The sequence below is a fragment of the Caretta caretta genome, chromosome 2 (genome assembly GCF_965140235.1).
Source record: "Caretta caretta isolate rCarCar2 chromosome 2, rCarCar1.hap1, whole genome shotgun sequence".
NCBI lineage: Eukaryota > Metazoa > Chordata > Testudines > Cheloniidae > Caretta > Caretta caretta.
Window position 1 is genome coordinate 194,773,601 of NC_134207.1, and position 18,558 is coordinate 194,792,158.

The window sequence follows — 18,558 nt, forward strand, 5'->3', positions numbered from 1 at the left end:
ATTATGTGTTCCATGTAATGATTTTCATTTACAGTTTATAAGCCCTGATTTAGACTTTGAACTCCACACTGAAAAATAGCTCTTAAAATTTTTACAAAGTGAATTGTGTATTACTTTTCACTACTAAGATACTTTGATGTCAAGATTTGTAAATAAGCAGAAAAACGAGGAGATTGGTAACTGTGTACAAGTGACCACATGAAGCCCTTTAAAGGAAAAAGTCACAAAGGAGGGGAAATGCACTGACATCTACATACCGTAGGAAATCACTAGCAGATGTGCTAGACAGCAGGCCTTCAGAAGTGTATAATGTTATAAATACCTGTGTATCTGGTTACAAAATGTTTCAGACAGACTGGAAACCCATGGCTATCCCATAAGAACTGGTACATACATGAGAGCTTAGTGACACAAGCAATGTGACAGTCATAATGGATGTAGCAAGACCCTGTGCAGATTCTATATTGTCTGGGGTTAGAACAATACTGAGTCATGCTTGTTACCAACACACCATCCATTCATGTATTTAATCAATATACACAAAGGGCTATACAGACCCATTTGTGTGTTTCTAAAAATGTGTGTTACCATTCCTGCATAAGTTTGGGTTTACATAATGAAATATAATGTTTACATAATGCAGTGTAGTACCAGTGTTACTAAAATATCATAGAGAGAGTGGGACTCCAATTCAGAAAAGCATTTAAGCAAATACATAACTTTACATTTGTACTTACCTCAGACTGAAGTCAGTGTGATGGTATTACCCCCAGGGTACTACCTGTGGTACTGGGGTACCACTGAGCCTGCCTGTTCTGCCAGCCTGGGCTCCTTTATACTGCCCTGCTGAGCCAGGTCCTCAAGCCTCCTCCAGCACACACACAGGGACACACCCACCTGCAGAAAGACACAGACACTGAAATCAGCTCTGCATGGGAAGACTCAGTTAGGAAAACGCCCAGCACTCAAGTGCACTCCCACTCTGGAGAGTAAACCCAAAATTGTATTGTGTTGTGCTGCACAGAGAAGTGTACAGCATAAGCTAACTGAATTTTGCTTCCTCCCTCAATGTGGAGAAAGATATTTCCCCTCCCCCCGTTATGAATTCCACAAACTGGCTTTAGAATGAGGGCATGGCTACACTTGCAGATGTAGAACTCTTTGAGTTAAACCAGCCTTCGTAGAGCGCAGTAGGGAAAGTGCTGCAGTCTGTCCACACTGACATCTTCAAGCGCACTGGCATGGCCACATTTGTGCCATTTGCAGCGGCATTGGGAGGGGTGCATTATGGGTAGCTATCCCAGCATGCAAGTGGCTGCAACATGCTTTTCAAATGGGGGGTGGGGTGGAGTGTGACAGGGAGTGTGTTGTGTGTATGTGGGGGGAGAGAGAGTGGGGTTTGGGAAGGCTGAGAGCATGTTAGCATTCTGTCTTGTAAGTTCAGACTGCAGCAGACCTCCTCCTCCCCCCCCACCTCTCTCTCTCTCACACACACAGCATTCCACACTAATGGTTGCTTTGTCCTGGAGCAGATAAGCAGCCAGCTGTCAGAAACTGAGCTTTCAAAGGCCATATCCACATTCCTACAGCCGATTCCAAACAATGACCAGAGTGGCCACTTGACTTAAGGGGATTATGGGACGTTTCCGGAGGCTGATCAGAGTGCACTAAAGCAACACCTCATTCACAATGGCGCTGCGGCGCTCCAGCGAGGGTGCAGCAAACGTTACTCCACTTGCTGAGGCGGAGTACCAGCAGTGCTGTAGCCGCAGAGTCAGATTACTCTATGTGCCTTGCCAGTGTGGACGGGTAGTGAGCTAGTGCGTCTGGGCTCCTTTATTGCGCTGTAACTCACAAGTGTAGCCAAGCCCTAAACAAAAACGAGTTAACTGCAAAAGGTTGATTTTAAGTGATTATAAGGGATAGCAAACAGATCAAAGCAGATTACCCAGCAAATAAAACAAAAACCTGTAATGTAAGCTTAAGACACAAAAGAAACTGGTTACAAGTCGTAATTTTTCACTCTAAATATTCTTTCACAGGCCAGACACCTTTTCCAGTCTGGGCTCAGCTCTTCTCTCCCCCTTTTGTCTTTGTTTCTTAGATGTTTCCAGCAGTCATCCTGGGCAGGGATTCAGTGAAGAATGCACCCTGATTAACTCATTTCCCTGCCTTAAATAGGATTTACATAGGGCGGGAATCCTTTGTTTCCCAGTTTGATCCCCACCCCCTATTAGTGGAAAAATACTAGTAGTCCAAGATGGAGGCCAGTATTAGGTGACATGATCCCATGGCCTGCAGTGTCAAAGCAGCCATGAGTCAAAGGTTGTTTGCAGCATCCCAGGAACGTGGGAGACCAGCATTGGCAGATAAACACGCAAAAAATGTTATTAAGCATGAACAAGTTGACCTAGAGATCCCCTTAATCAAAAAGGAGCTAAGGAAGGAAAGGCAAGACTGGGCACATGAAACGAAGGGGGAAAATTCCATGAAATATCCCCAATAGTTGAAAATGTTGAGATAACCCAAGACCCTGAGAGGAAGAGCAAAGTGGCTGTGTTCAGAATTTTAACAGGTCATGGTAATATGTTTCTAATAAACAAACATAAAGGATAGACTATGCAAAACATAAGGTCCCCAAAAAAAATACATCATCTCTGATGGAACTGTAAAGATGTACAGGTAAATGGAGATATTTTAGATGAAAACTCAGAAGCCTTAAAGTAACAATATTATCTTTGAAAAACCTAGCCAGAATACAAGGAAAAAACAAGGGGCCCAATTAAAAAGCTATTCTATAATTCTTTAAGAATACTGGGAAAGGTGACAGACTTTGTTATAACCTATCTATGAGATTCAGTGAATGGCCTTTATAGACTCAGGAAGTGAGTCTGCTGCATCATAAAACCCAAGAAGAAAAAGAAGAAGGGGCTGGAGGGCTATCAGCTGGGGGCTGTGGTTGGGTGAGGGACTTGACTGGAGAACCAGTTGGAGTGAGGGAGGGCAGAATGTCTGAGAAGTTGGGGAGATACAGGCTGAAGGAGGCTGCTGATCCACAGGACTAGGAGGGAGGACAAAGAGATGGAAGATGTAATTAATGATTCTGAAGCTAGTTTAGAAAAGGTTGGAGGTGGATGTCAGGGAGGAAGACTGGTTACAGGTTAGGAAAAAGAAAAGGGTGTATCTCCCTGATCCAGAAGAAGGAGCAGCAAGTAGGAGGACAGACTGTGAAGAGCTACAAAAGGATCTCACAAAACTGGGTGACTGGGCAACAAAATGGTAGATGAAATTTAATGTTGAGAAATGGAAAGTAATGCACATTGGAAAACATAATCCTAACTATACATATACAATGATGGGGTCTAAATTAGCTGTTACCACTCAAGAGAGAGATCTTGGAGTCATTGTGGATAGTTCTCTGAAATCATCCACTCAATGTCCAGCGGCAGTCCAAAAAGCAAACAGAATGTTAGGAATCATCAAGAAAGGGATAGATAATAAGACAGAAAATATCATATTGCCTCTATATAAATCCATGGTATGCCCACACCGTGAATACTGCGTGCAGATGTGGTTGCCCCATCTCAAAAAAGATATAACAAAGCAACAAAATAATGGAAAAGATGTTATGAGTGATACTGGGAATAACAGACATGACATACTGTTGATAGAGAAGGAGTGAACATAAGAAAAGCCATACTGGGTCAGACCAAAGGTCCATCAAGCCCAGTATCCTGTCCTCTGACAGTGGCCAATGGCAGGTGCCCCAAAGGGAATGAACAGACAGGTTATCATCAAGTGATCCATGGACCTATCTTCCATGAATCTAGCTAGCTTCCTTTTGAGCCCCATTATAGTATTGGCCTTCACAACACCCTCCGGCAAGGAGTTCCAGAGGTTGACAGTGCATTGCGTGAAAAAATACTTTCTTGTGTTTGTTTTAAACCTGCTACCTATTAATTTAATTTGGTGGCCCCTTGTTCTTGTATCATGAGAAGGAGTAAATAACACTTCCTTATTTACTTTCTCGATACAACTCATGATTTTATAGACCTCTATCATATCCCCCCTTAGTCGCCTCTTTTCCAAGCTGAAAAGTCCCAGTCTTATTAATCTCTCCTCATATGGAAGCCGTTCTATACCCCTCATCATTTTTGTTGCCCTTTTCAGAACCTTTTCCAATTCCAGTATATCTTTTTTGAGATGGGGCAACCACATCTGCACGCAGTATTCAAGGTGTGGGCGTACCATGGATTTATACAGAGGCAATATGATATTTTCTGTCTTATTATCTATCCCTTTCTTGATGATTCCCAACATTCTGTTTGCTTTTTGGACTGCCGCTGCACATTGAGTGGATGATTTCAGAGAACTATCCACAATGACTCCAAGATCATAGAATCATAGAATCATAGAATATCAGGGTTGGAAGGGACCCCAGAAGGTCATCTAGTCCAACCCCCTGCTCAAAGCAGGACCAATTCCCAGTTAAATCATCCCAGCCAGGGCTTTGTCAAGCCTGACCTTAAAAACCTCTAAGGAAGGAGATTCTACCACCTCCCTAGGTAACACATTCCAGTGTTTCACCACCCTCTTAGTGAAAAAGTTTTTCCTAATATCCAATCTAAACCTCCCCCACTGCAACTTGAGACCATTACTCCTCGTTCTGTCATCTGCTACCATTGAGAACAGTCTAGAGCCATCCTCTTTGGAACCCCCTTTCAGGTAGTTGAAAGCAGCTATCAAATCCCCCCTCATTCTTCTCTTCTGCAGGCTAAACAAGCCCAGCTCCCTCAGCCTCTCCTCATAAGTCATGTGTTCCAGTCCCCTAATCATTTTTGTTGCCCTTCGCTGGACTCTCTCCAATTTATCCACATCCTTCTTGAAGTGTGGGGCCCAAAACTGGACACAGTACTCCAGATGAGGCCTCACCAATGTCGAATAGAGGGGAACGATCACGTCCCTCGATCTGTTCGCTATGCCCCTACTTATACATCCCAAAATGCCATTGGCCTTCTTGGCAACAAGGGCACACTGCTGACTCATGTCCAGCTTCTCGTCCACTGTCACCCCTAGGTCCTTTTCCGCAGAACTGCTGCCTAGCCATTCGGTCCCTAGTCTGTAGCTGTGCATTGGGTTCTTCCGTCCTAAGTGCAGGACCCTGCACTTATCCTTATTGAACCTCATCAGATTTCTTTTGGCCCAATCCTCCAATTTGTCTAGGTCTTTCTGTATCCTATCCCTCCCCTCCAGCGTATCTACCACTCCTCCCAGTTTAGTATCATCCGCAAATTTGCTGAGAGTGCAATCCACACCATCCTCCAGATCATTTATGAAGATATTGAACAAAACCGGCCCCAGGACCGACCCTTGGGGTACTCCACTTGATACCGGCTGCCAACTAGATATGGAGCCATTGATCACTACCCTTTGAGCCCGACAATCTAGCCAGCTTTCTACCCACCTTGTAGTGCATTCATCCAGCCCATACTTCCTTAACTTGCTGACAAGAATACTGTGGGAGACCGTGTCAAAAGCTTTGCTAAAGTCAAGAAACGATACATCCACTGCTTTCCCTTCATCCACAGAACCAGTAATCTCATCATAAAAGGCGATTAGATTAGTCAGGCATGACCTTCCCTTGGTGAATCCATGCTGGCTGTTCCTGATCACTTTCCTCTCATGCAAGTGCTTCAGGATTGATTCTTTGAGGACCTGCTCCATGATTTTTCCAGGGACTGAAGTGAGGCTGACTGGCCTGTAGTTCCCAGCATCCTCCTTCTTCCCTTTTTTAAAGATTGGCACTACATTAGCCTTTTTCCAGTCATCCGGGACTTCCCCGGTTCGCCACGAGTTTTCAAAGATAATGGCCAATGGCTCTGCAATCACAGCTGCCAATTCCTTCAAGATCTCTCTCTTGAGTGGTAACAGCTAATTTAGACCCCATCATTGTATATGTATAGTTAGGATTATGTTTTCCAATGTGCATTACTTTGCATTAATCAACATTAAATTTCATCTGCCATTTTGTTGTCCAGTCACCCAGTTTTGTGAGATCCTTTTGTAGGTCTTCGCAGTCTGCCTGGGACTTAACTATCTTGAGTAGTTTTGTATCATCTTCAAATTTTGCCACCTCACTGTTTACCCCTTTTTCCAGATTATTTATGAATATGTTAAATAGGACTGGGCCCTGTACAGATCCCTGGGGGACACCACTATTTATCTCTCTCCATTCTGAAAACTGACCATTTATTCCTACCCTTTGTTTCCTATCTTTTAACCAGTTACCAATCGATGAGAGAATCTTCCCTCTTATCCCATGACTGCTTAAGAGCCTTTTGTGAGGGACCTTGTCAAAGGCTTTCTGAAAATCTAAATATACTATATCCACTGGATCTCCTTTGTCCGCATGCTTGTTGACCCCCTGAAAGAATTCTAGTATATTGGTGAGGCATGATTTCCCTTTACAAAAACCATGTTAACTATTTCCCAACAAATGATGTTCATCTATGTGTCTGACAATTTTGTTCTTTATGATAGTTTCAACCAATTTGCCTGGTACTGAAGTGAGGCTTACTGGCCTGTAGTTGCCAGGGTCACCTCTGGAGCCATTTTTAAAAGTTGGAGTCACATTAGCTATCCTCTAGTCATTTGGTACAGAAGCTGATTTAAATGATAGGTTACAGATGACAGTTAGTAGTCCTGAAATTTCACGTTTGAGTTCCTTCAGAACTCTTGAGTGAATACCATCAGGACCTGGAGACTTATTACTGTTTAAATTATGAATTTGTTCCAAAACCTCCTCTAACGACACCTCAATTTGGGATAGTTCCTCAGATCTGTCACCCAAAAAGAATGGCTCAGGTTTGCGAATCTCCCTCACATCCTCAACAGTGAAGACCGATGCAAAGAATTCATTTAGTTTCTCCACAATGGCCTTATCGTCTTTGAGTGCTCCTTTAGCATCTTGATTGTCCAGTAGCCCCACTAGTTGTTTAGCAGGCTTTCTGCTTCTGATGTATTTAAACAATTTTTTGCTATTACTTTTGGAGTCTTTGGTTGGCTGTTCTTCAAATTCTTTTTTGGTCTTTCTAATTATATTTTTAGACTTCATTTGCCAGAATTTATGCTCTTTCCTATTTTCCTCATTAGGATTTATCTTCCACTTTTAAAGGATGCCTTTTTGCCTCTCACTGGTTCAGGAACTGGTGGTTCATAGGGTTTATGACTGAAGTAATAAATTGCACATCTCAGGAAAGAAAACAGAGAAAGTAAGAATAATAGTTAAAGCAGCTGAAAAGTATTTACATGTTAGCAACTTATCAGAAGAACAATTACCTGCCCTCCTAAGTGAAGGAAGTGCAGATGGTTAAAATTGAATGGTGGTAACAATTTCTAGCTGGAATGTGCACAGCCTCATAGCGTATGGGCAGGAATTAAAAAAAAATATTGTTGATATGAAAACTCAACTTGACGTTAGATACAGTAAGTAAGGCAGTTTCAAAAAAGACTATACAAAGGGCAAAAACAGAAAGCTAGAGAAAATACTGTGGAAAAATTAATAAAGATACCAGTAACGCAGAGATGTAGAGGAAAATGAATGGTGTGCAAAGTAAGAACAACATAGTACCAGGCCTCATTGTGGAAGGTCATGGAGTAAGATGCTCCAATGGGAAAAAAGCGGAAACTTTGGCAGAAGTGTTCCAGAATTAGTAAGGATGAGAATCAGAGTGTAGAGATCCATGACAGGAAAAGAAAATTAATTGAAGAAAACTATGAGATACTGAAAAGGTGGCAGGAAGATGAGGAAACTATTTTAAATGAAAACTTTGGTATGAGGGAACTTCACAAAGCTATAAATAAAAAGCAAAAATCCTGCTGTGGTCCCTTGTAGCATGTAGTAGTTTAGAAAGTTTAGTGTCCTTTTTCTTTTGTAGAGAAGCAAAGTGTGCGTTGTAAATGGCTTGTCTAGTTTTAGTAAAATCCATCCACGAGGAAGTTTGTGTGGAAGGTTGGTTTTTTATGAGAGTATCCATTTTTGAGAGCTCATTCTTAATCTTTCCCTGTTTGCTGTAGAGGATGTTGATCAGGTGATTCCGCAGTTTCTTTGAGAGCGTGTGGCACAAGCTGTCAGCATAGTCTGTGTGGTATGTAGATTGTAATGGATTTTTTACCTTCAGTCCTTTTGGTACGATGTCCATCTGTTTGCATTTGGAAAGGAAGATGATGTCTGTCTGTATCTGTACAAGTTTTTTCATGCAGTTGATAGATTTCCACTCCATACGGCTAAATGCAGTGCCTTGCATAATGACAGGTTTCAGAGTAACAGCCGTGTTAGTCTGTATTCGCAAAAAGAAAAGGAGTACTTGTGGCACCTTAGAGATTAACCAATTTATTTGAGCATGAGCTTTCGTGAGCTACAGCTCACTTCATCGGATGCATACCGTGGAAACTGCAGCAGACTTTATATATACACAGAGAATATGAAACAATACCTCCACCCACCCCACTGTCCTGCTGGTAATAGCTTATCTAAAGTGATCATCAGGTGGGCCATTTCCAGCACAAATCCAGGTTTTCTCACCCTCCACCCCCCCACACAAATACACCAACATTCCACACAAAGATGGACTACAAGCCGTCAAGAACACTATCCCCGATAATGTCACGGCTAACCTGGTGGCTGAACTTTGTGACTTTGTCCTTACCCATAACTATTTCACATTTGGGGACAATGTATACCTTCAGATCAGCGGCACTGCTATGGGTACCCGCATGGCCCCACAGTATGCCAACATTTTTATGGCTGATTTAGAACAACGCTTCCTCAGCTCTCGTCCCCTAAAGCCCCTACTCTACTTGCGCTATATTGATGACATCTTCATCATCTGGACCCATGGAAAAGAAGCCCTTGAGGAATTCCACCATGATTTCAACAATTTCCATCCCACCACCAACCTCAGCCTGGTCCAGTCCACACAAGAGATCCACTTCCTGGACACTACAGTGCTAATAAACAATGGCCACATAAACACCACCCTATACCGGAAACCTACTGACCGCTATTCCTACCTGCATGCCTCCAGCTTTCACCCTGACCACACCACACGATCCATCGTCTACAGCCAAGCTCTGCGATACAACCGCATTTGCTCCAACCCCTCAGACAGAGACAAACACCTACAAGATCTCTGTCAAGCTTTCTTACAACTACAATACCCACCTGCAGAAGTAAAGAAACAGATTGATAGAGCCAGAAGAGTTCCCAGAAGTTACCTACTACAGGACAGGCCTAACAAAGAAAATAACAGAACACCACTAGCGGTCACCTTCAGCCCCCAACTAAAACCCCTCCAACGCATTATTAAGGATCTACAACCTATCCTAAAGGATGACCCAACACTCTCACAAGTCTTGGGAGACAGGCCAGTCCTTGCCTGCAACCTGAAGCAAATACTCACCAACAACCACATACCACACAACAGAACCACTAACCCAGGAACTTATCCTTGCAACAAAGCCCGTTGCCAATTGTGCCCACATATCTATTCAGGGGACACCATCACAGGGCCTAATAACATCAGCCACACTATCAGAGGCTCGTTCACCTGCACATCCACCAATGTGATATATGCCATCATGTGCCAGCAATGCCCCTCTGCCATGTACATTGGTCAAACTGGACAGTCTCTACGTAAAAGAATAAATGGACACAAATCAGATGTCAAGAATTATAACATTCATAAACCGGTCGGAGAACACTTCAATCTCTCTGGTCACGCAATCACAGACATGAAGGTCGCTATCTTAAAACAAAAAAACTTCAAATCCAGACTCCAGCGAGAAACTGCTGAATTGGAATTAATTTGCAAATTGGATACTATTAATTTAGACTTAAATAGAGACTGGGAGTGGCTAAGTCATTATGCAAGGTAGCCTGTTTCCTCTTGTTTTTTCCTAACCCCCCCCCCAGATGTTCTGGTTTAACTTGGATTTAAACTTGGAGAGTGGTCAGTTTAGATGAGCTATTAACAGCAGGAGAGTGAGTTTGTGTGTGTATGGGGGTGGGGGGGATGTGAGAAAACCTGGATTTGTGCAGGAAATAGCCCGACTTGATTATGTAAAGAGTTGTCACTTTGGATGGGCTAGCACCAGCAGGAGAGTGAATTTGTGTGGGGGGGTGGAGGGTGAGAAAACCTGGATTTGTGCTGGAAATGGCCCACCTGATGATCACTTTAGATAAGCTATTATCAGCAGGACAGTGGGGTGGGAGGAGGTATTGTTTCATATTCTCTGTGTATATATAAAGTCTGCTGCAGTTTCCACGGTATGCATCCGATGAAGTGAGCTGTAGCTCACGAAAGCTCATGCTCAAATAAATTGGTTAGTCTCTAAGGTGCCACAAGTACTCCTTTTCTTTTTGCAAATAAATTGGTTAGTCTCTAAGGTGCCACAAGTACTCCTTTTCTTTTTGCAAATACAGACTAACATGGCTGCTACTCTGAAACCTGTCATCTTGGGCTTTAAAATTCTCATTTGACAATACAAAGGGAATGAGACAAAGGAAAGTTTTAAAAATCATAAATTGTATCTATATGGATAACAAATAGATATAGTTAAAAGCTCCAGGTGTTTAGGTGTGATATTTGGTAGCAAGCCCTCTTGGAAGGTTCATGTTGAAAATATTAGAGATAAATGTAAAGGAGAATCAACTCGCTTAAAAGTGTTTCTGGAACTGCCTCGAATATGGATAAAAAACCAGTGGTAATGCTACGCAGAATAAGACTCGTTATGAGTATGGGTGCCAGGCTTTCAGTTTGGCGTCGAAAATGAATTTGAGAAAGCTTGATTCAATTCAAGCTCAGGTGTTGCAAATTACATGTGGTGCCTTCATCACAATGCCACTGTGTGAACTGCAGATAGCTATGGATGAAATGCCTGTTACTTTAAAAATGAAGCTTTTAGACTTAATCTTTTGGGCTTAAGTCACTGGAAAGAATGGATAAAAACGCTAAGCTAATATATGATGAATGCTGGGAATTATGTCACCAACATGGAGGACGAAAACTCAAAATGCCTCATGTAAGTAGGGTTAAAGTGTGGACAAAGGATCTTAGAGAAAAGAAAGACCTAAAAGAGGTGAAAATCTATAGCTTTGGGAAAATGCATTAAAAGTGGAAAATTATGTCTCCTGAGGTAAATATGGAATTGTATGATGAAATTAAAAGAGGAACAGGAGTGTTAAATGTGCAATATGTTTGTGATAAGTAGGGATGCTATTGCCCAATGTATACTAACAGCTCCAAAGATGTAAGAACAGAAAGAGTGGAAACAGCATTCTGCATTCCTTCGCTCGGACTCAAAAAAACTGTAAGGCTATTAAATTTTGTAGCCATTTTGATGGCTGAACAGGCAGGGATAATACCGGATTAAATTAGGTCATAGATGTGCACCCAGCCACCATAGTCATTCTGTCTGATTCCTTATCAGGACTACTAGCAATCAGAAATGACATTTCAGGCAGCAGAAATGATATACCTCGTGAAATATTGCTGCTAACAACAGAACTGATGTATTTGGATGTAATCATAGTAATAGCATGGATCCCAGCACATGGAGGGGTTGTGGGCAATGAGCTGGCAAGTGGCAAAAAAAATGCTGTCAAACCATAAGCAAGTTGATTTAGAGATCCCTTTAAGTAAAGTGGAGTTTAAAAATCCAATTAAAAATGAGTGAAGAGAAGAATGGCAGGAAATATGGGCAAAAGAAATAAAAGGGAAAAGATTCTGCCCAAGTTGAAAATGCTGATGTAATTCAAGGCCATGAGACAAACAGTGAAGTGGCTTTATTTAAAATATTAACTGGCCATTGTTCCTTAAAAAGTAATTTGTTTCTAATATACAAACATAAAGATGGATTACGTGGGGGAGGCAAGATCCAGGAAACAGCTGATCTCCTGTGGGAGTGCAAAGAGAGTACCATCAAAAAAGGGTATTTAAATGAAAAATATAGAGTCCTTAAAGTATCAAAAAGTTCACTGCAACCCCTAAGAAGAGCATCAAAAAAATGGAATCCTATAAAAAAGCAATATTGCATTTCTTTAAGAGTACTGGGAAAAGTGAAAGATTTTAATTCAAGAATTAATCTATGTTGTCCAGTGTTTGGCAGTCATAGACTCAGCAAGTGAGACTGCATCACCATAAAACAAAAGAAAAAGGAGAAGAAGGCTGCAGTCATTCCCTGGGATGAGGGAGGCCATTAGTGAGAATGAGGAAGTCCAGGGGAAGAGTAACCCCTGAGATCCTGTCCTGGAGTAAGGAGTCTAGTAAAGAGGCTAGAGGGGGTAAAGTAGCCATGGGCGGTTGAGTAGGTTTCTATGCAAAACCAAGAAGCAGACAAGGGAAGAGAAAGAGGCTGTGTAGAAAGGATCCTAGGAAAACAGCAACAGGGATGGGGACTGAGTAGACTTAGATTGTTGGTTATAGTGTCCCTGAGTTGGAACCCAGTGTAGTGGGCAGACCCGGGTTCCTCTGCCAGCCATTGGTAAGGGGAATCCTGAGCTGGGGCTGAACACCATCTGGAGAAGGCATTTGGACAGCGGTCCTGCTGGACTTTGTAAATCCAGAAGGGGTGAACTAAATGGGGACCTGGCCACAGAGCCAAGTTACCAGAGGAGAGACTATTGCAGAGCAAGCACAGAACAGAAGGGGGCACCCAGTGCCACAAGAGCTACTTTCCCAGATCAAGACAGGCGGAGGCACGCTAGTGGCCAATATGTGAACCCTGTTACAAAACCACATTGTCCTCAGTGCCTAAAAGCTAGGAAATAAAGAGTTGAAGTCAACAGCCAGATCTTTGTTTCTCTAACTACCCCAATATAAAACTTACCAAGCCTCCCCTTACTACTACTCCTTCCACAGCACATTGTTAATACCCAAAGCTTCTTAAACTACCATGCAGCCTTAACACTGACAAACATACAAGAAGGACATATATGTTAACAGCACATATCTTTCTTTTAACTTACAATTTTCCTTTTGGATTTCTTAGGGAAAAAGGCAACTTGTAATACACCTCCTTTTTGTATATATATTGGAGTTAAGTATCCGGGGGTAGCCGTGTTAGTCTGTATCCACAAACAACGAGAAGTCCGGTGGCACCTTAAAGACTAACAGATTTATTCAGGCATAAGCTTTCGTGGGTAAAAACCTCACTTCTTCAAATACGTGGAGTGAAAATTACAGATATAGGCATAAATATATATTGGCACATGAAGAGAAGGAAGTTACCTTACAAGTGGAGAACCAATGTTGAAGGCCAATTCAGTTAGGGTGAATGTAGTCCACTCCCAATAATTGATGAGCAGGTGTCAATACCAAGAGAGGGAAAACTGCTTTTGTAGTGAGCCAGCCACTCCCAGTCTCTATTCAAGCCCAAATTGATGGTGTTAAGTTTGCAAATGAATTGTAGCGCCACAGTTTCTCTTTGAAGTCTGTTTTTGAAGTTTTTTTTGTTGAAGAATGGCTACTTTTAAAATTGAATGTCCAGGGAGATTGAAGTGTTCTCCTACTGGCTTTTGTATGTTACCATTCCTCATGTATGATTTGTGTCCATTTATCCTTTTACGGAGAGACTGTCCAGTTTGGCCAATGTACATGGCAGAGGGCATTGCTGGCACATGATGGCATATATCACATTAGTAGATGTGCAGGTGAATGAGCCCCTGATGGTGTGGCTAGGTCTTATGATGGTGTCGCAAGAGTAGATATGGGGACAGAGAAGGCAATGGGGTTTGTTACAGGGATTGGTTAGTGTTTCTGTGGTATGGTGTATGCCAATATATATTTATGCCTGTATCTGTAATTTTCACTCCATGCATCTGAAGTGGGTTTTTACCCATGAAAGCTTATGCCCGACTAAATCTGTTAGTCTTTAAGGTGCCACCAGACTCTTCATTATATTGGAGTTAAGACTGTGTAATAGTTTACACAAGGAGACATACGTTAAAAGTAGTTCTCTTCAAAGAAATCCAAAAGTATATCTTAAAAGAAGCCTTCAAGCCATTAAAAATCAGGAGTGAGTCCCCAGAAGTCAGTTGAATTACACTGATGTAAAACTGGTGAGATAGGTTCAGGCTTATAATATCCATATCCATCCAAGATAATTGTCCCAAATGTTCTGAGAGATGAAAACTTTTCAAAAAAGGAATTTAGTCCCATTAGCAGTAGGATGTGGGATTTTTATTTTTTGTTTTTTTACTTAAACTTTCAAATTAACCCAAGCAAACAAAAGATCTCTAAACATCAACAATTTTGGAGTACTTTTGGTTTTCCTTTGGTCATCAAACAATATGGAATTGAAACGTCAAAGGGTGAAAAATAAAGCTGAAATCCTGGATATTTTTCAAGCCTAAATTTCATCACGGCCGAGACCCTAATGCATCTTGTTGTCTTCCTCCAGGCATGGCACTGCCATCTTCTGCCAGCTACTTTAGGAGATTGAGACAATGTGAAAAAAAGATGAGAACAGTAGAGCAGAGTGATCTACTATAAATTAACCTCAGTTTGGTGGATGGGAATTTTCATGAAACTGATAGCACCCAAAAGCTAGATTGGGCAAAAGCTAGATCGATGTCTCTGAGTATCAAACTGAGAACATGTGAAAGTTAATGAAAAGTATCAGAATTAACCAGTTCCTCAGCTGGGGTAAATCAGCTATGCTAATTTACACCAGCTGAGGATATGGCCCTTATGGTCTAAAGAAGAATGCATAACTAAAAGCCTCAAACATAAGCACAGGAAGAAATTGATTGGGTATCTGAAAAATTAAATCTAAACTAAGAGATGTGCATAGCCTCAAAAGATAGAACAACTGATGCATTTGAGGAGCTAGCCACAATTTCTGCTAAAAGAGGGAGCTGCAGCCAGAAATGTATTCTTTAAAAGGTGAATGAGGACAGTTATAAACTTCCCAAAAGTGGGTGGTTTCAGCTCTATCTGTTATGTATGTAGTCTTATCTGAACCATGTGCTTGTGAAATATGGCACAGCTACAAGTTATTTCAGTTACTTCCTGGAATAAACCAAACACACATTCCCCCTTAGGAGCCTGATCCTGTAAGGTGCTATGTGTCCTCAATTTCCAGTGAGTTTAGTGGGAGTTAAGGTTGCTCTGCTCCCCGCAGGAAGAGCTCAGCACCTAATTATATAGAGCCCCTGATATATAGTCAATAAGGAGCTCTGTTTTTGACTGTACACATTTTTCAGCTAATTCAGACATCTAAACAACACTCCCAAGGAGTGTGTCTTTGATATATGGCCAGTCACAAACCTCTTGAAGCTAGCAGGCCTGACAGCCGCCTTCCATTGAGGCTAAATGAGGGAGCAGTTACATACCTCTTTGTTTAGTGATAGCTGAAACAATAGAAGCTATCCACCAAAATCACAGAGCAGCATAGCAAGGCTGGAGTAAGAATTGAGCCATGTAGACTGAGAGGTTTTCCCTGGGGCCTGAATGCAAAGAGTGGGGCTGGATATTGTTTGGTGGTGCTGTGTGTGTCTGTGAGTGAAAAGCAGCCAGAGAAGGCAGCAAAGCCAAGGAGTCAGCAAGAGGAAAACTGGTAACCTGGACCTGAGAGAAAGAGCTTTTGATGCAGAATGCTGGCTGGAAAGAGGCTTAGAAGTGTATGTAAAGAATTATCCTGATATTTGATTCCTATTGTATTTAGAGAAACAGTTCTTTGTAAATAAACAGGATTGCATCAAAGAAATAACTATCATCAATTTATCCTCCTAACATTGAAACAACTGGCAAGACCCCAGATATTGGCTAACTGCTCTGGCTAAAATGGGGTTACAATAGTATGTCCATAGAACAGTGACTCAATTACACACGTCCATTTCTGTCACTCTGTGGCAGATGTAATATTGATGCTATTAATCATTCAGTGTCTTTTATTTAACTATGATTCAGTGCAAGTTGCTTATATACATGAGAAACATTTAAAAAAACCCTTTTGATTACCACATAGGAGAGGATATAACTGAATGGAAATTACATGTAAAAGTGTGAGAAGAGACTGGCATCTTGTGACAATTGACAAGCCTCTCAAAAAGAAAGGCATGCCACACTCTTGGCCACTGGGGCATGTCACAGAATGGGTGGTATGCTGCAGCCAGGCAGACAGCTTGTGAATGTCTTTAGTTTCAATGAGTAACATGCCATGAAGGGTGAAAATGGTAAACTTAAATGTTGTATATTGTGATGAGGTCTGATGCTACGTTGCATTTATATAGAGCTCTTCATTCAAGGATCTCAAAGTTCTTTTACAAACATTAAGTAATTAAGACATACAACAACATTTTTGGAAAGTAAATATTATTGGGCCAGATTCTGGTCTGTGCTACAGCCAGTTGGTGCTACTGGAGTGGTGCAAAATGGCCATAAAATTGCCCTAAACTGGCAGCTGATGATTCCCTCACTATGCCACCTTGTGTGCGCTGCTGGTGGTAGGTGGCGTGACCAGAGTATGACCTCTACCTGTAATATCTCCTAAGGAGCCCACCACAAGCCAGGACAAGATAGATCATCCCTGAGACTGCTTTAACTTGTGCCAGGGATCAGGACAGCACAAAGGTGTCTTCAGAACAACTTTGCCTCTCTTTCCTCAGGTATGCTGAGTGGAGCTCTAGTACACCTGGGAATTTGGACCTTTATAATAATTCTAAGATACATTGGTATGGAATGGTACAAAGACTTCAAGGTTGATAATCAGGCCTTTCATAATGGATTCATAATGTTCAGCTGTTCTTGGCCTGGGGGTTTCCTTCTCCATTGTCTTTCAGCTTGCACATTCATTTACACCTGTGGAAAGTGGTTATAAACTGCTACCACATCAGAATGGTAGTATTTTACATCCACTTCGCATTAACTTTGCACAGGTGCAAATGACTGTGGAAGGTGCCAGAAGTGAAAAAAATCAAGCCTTAGATGTCAAAGCACCTTACTAAGTTGGAAAGTATTATTATCCCCATTTTACAAATGGAGAAACTGTGGCACCGAGAAGTTACAGTGCATGGTTTGCCCAGGAAGACACAGGGCGTCCATGGCAAAGTTATTCACAGAATCAAGGGTGAAATCCTGGCTGCACTGAAATCAATAGGAGCTTTGGTCTTAACTTCAGTAGGACCAGGATTTTACCCCAGATCTCTTGACTTTCTTCCTCTGCTCTATTTGCTGTATACAACATTGTCTCCTCTCCTAGTAGCAGAATCCATTCCTGCTCCCATATACTTGTCTCATGGGGCTCCGGCTGCCGGGCTGTTTCATTGCTGTGTAGGCTTCTAGGCTCCAGCTGGAGCCCAAGCTCTTGGACCCTCCCATCTCTCAGGGTCCTGAGCCCAGGCTCCAGCCCAAGCCCGGAAGTCTACACAGCAGTTAAACGGTCCCACAGCCAAGTGCCATGAGCTCGAGTCTAGCTGCAGTGGAGATTCACACTGTCATCACTCTGAGAGCTAGAACCTTGCTGGAGAGGACCCTGAAGGATGCCATCCACTGCCAATACGTGGAAAACCTGAAACGGAAGCCCGACCAGCGCAAGGCATTCGAGGTGACATGCAAGTGGGACACCAGCAATCACTTCCTCCCTGGGGGGCAGCTTCACCTGATTTGCCAACTGGAGGTTCATCCATAGGGTCCAGCTCAACTGCATCCCACTGAACAGAGCCGTTCCTCATGGGAATCAGGACAAGAGATGCAGGAAGTGCGGCTGTGCCAATGAGATGCTACCCCACGTCCTGTGTAGCTGCAAGCCCCATTCGAGAGCCTGGCAGCTGTGACACAACACCATTCAAGATCGCCAGGCCAGAGCCATCCCACCACCTGTGGGGAAGGTTGCCGTAAACTCCGCCATCCCCGGAACTGACAGCCAATTGCAACCAGACATCGTCATCACTAACAAGGACTGGAAGAAGATCATCACGGCGGATGTCACAGTGCCGTTCGAGAACAGAACCCTGACCTTCCACAATGCCCGAGCTCGAAAGGTAGAGAAATATGCCCCTCTGGCCAAAACCTTGAGAGCTAAGGGTACCAGCTAAGGGTTACACACACACTGATCATCAGAGCCTTAGGCGCATGGGACCCCAGTAACAAGCAAGTGCTGAGAGAATGCAGAATCGGTCAACATTACGCTTGACTGATGCGGCAACTCATGGTGTCGGACGCCATCAGGTGGCAGAGGGACATCTACATAGAACACCTCACCGGACATCGGCAATACCAGGAGGGATGAGCTGGAGTGCCGATGAGAAGCGCAGTCAGGAAAGTAACTGAAATACTTTCCTCATGGATTGTATTTTCTAAAGGGACAACCTACCTAATTCTCAGTGACTGAGGGATGATCTTCACTCATTGATATATTTTGCTTTCCACAACCAAATCTCTGTACAACTTTTCATGAGTGATGTACCCGAGTATTTGGATTCTGATATCTAAACTGCATTGTTAAATCTATTCACCTAAATTTGGGTTATTGCTGATTATGTACTCTGTGTATCAT

General features: G+C 42.5%; 1 long non-coding RNA gene across 1 annotated transcript in view; it reads right to left on the reverse strand.

Annotated features, from left to right (window-relative positions):
* LOC125631656 (uncharacterized) overlaps positions 1-18,558 on the reverse strand; it is a 47,547-nt gene that overhangs the window by 2,881 nt on the left and 26,108 nt on the right. Inside the window, exon 2 of the long non-coding RNA XR_007355001.2 lies at positions 738-897. This is a non-coding gene — a long non-coding RNA (uncharacterized LOC125631656). The remainder of the gene's footprint in view (positions 1-737; positions 898-18,558) is intronic.